The sequence below is a fragment of the Poecilia latipinna genome, unplaced genomic scaffold, assembly GCF_001443285.1.
Source record: "Poecilia latipinna isolate Pla-1442-1.1 unplaced genomic scaffold, P_latipinna-1.0 Scaffold2668, whole genome shotgun sequence".
Classification (NCBI taxonomy): domain Eukaryota; kingdom Metazoa; phylum Chordata; class Actinopteri; order Cyprinodontiformes; family Poeciliidae; genus Poecilia; species Poecilia latipinna.
Genome location: NW_015115284.1, coordinates 1 through 852, shown reverse-complemented (window position 1 = coordinate 852; position 852 = coordinate 1).

Below are 852 nucleotides of genomic sequence, written 5' to 3'. Positions count from 1 at the left end.
TCCTGCAGTGAGTCTTTTCTGGCCAGACAGACATGAAGAGGACCAGGCACGTGCAGAGGGGGGGGGCTGGGGGGGCTTGAGCACCTGCCCTTTTTGCTCCTTGCCTCAAAGTGCCCTTTTGGTCAATTTTTTTATTATTATTTTTGTACAACATAATAAGCCTTCCGGTCACCTTGTTACCTTTGACCTTTTGCCCGTGACGCATGACGCAGTTGCCTCTCGCGCAGTGAGATAAGGCGGCTAACTGGAGCTCAGCATAGCGAACGTTACAGATTACAGAACAGTTTTTGGTGAATTAAAAAAAACGTTTTTGGTGAATAAAGTGGAGTAGACTTGCTACTTGTCAGATGACGGAAAACATTGAAAGTATCGTTTCTGCTTCAGCACGGAGTAGCGATTTAAGCAGAGAGGTAATGAAATACAACAGACACTGACAGGCCTCTAGTCTGGTTTACTCTGAAGAACTACTGAGCGGGAGGAGACAACCAGGTGAGGAAAAACTGTTCTTATCTATCGATTCAGTATTTTTATCATACAGACTGTTGTTGTTGTGCTATTAGCTAGCTGCTAGCTAACGACTTTGCTAACAAAGCTAGATAACTGAAAAGCTTCTTCCCTGTATCGTTAATGATAGCAGTCATTCTTAAGTATTGATTATGCAATAGGGGCACATCGCCCGTCCAAAACCTATCATCTCCATAATAGATATATGTCCGATCTTCTAATTTCCTTTGCTGCATAATGTACATTGCATTTATTCTGGCGTTAGGTAAATGTATCTTGAAGGAGAATAGCACTTAAATATTAAATTCCTGAAGAAATTTAATTAGGGCCTGCCAGACTTGTGCACAT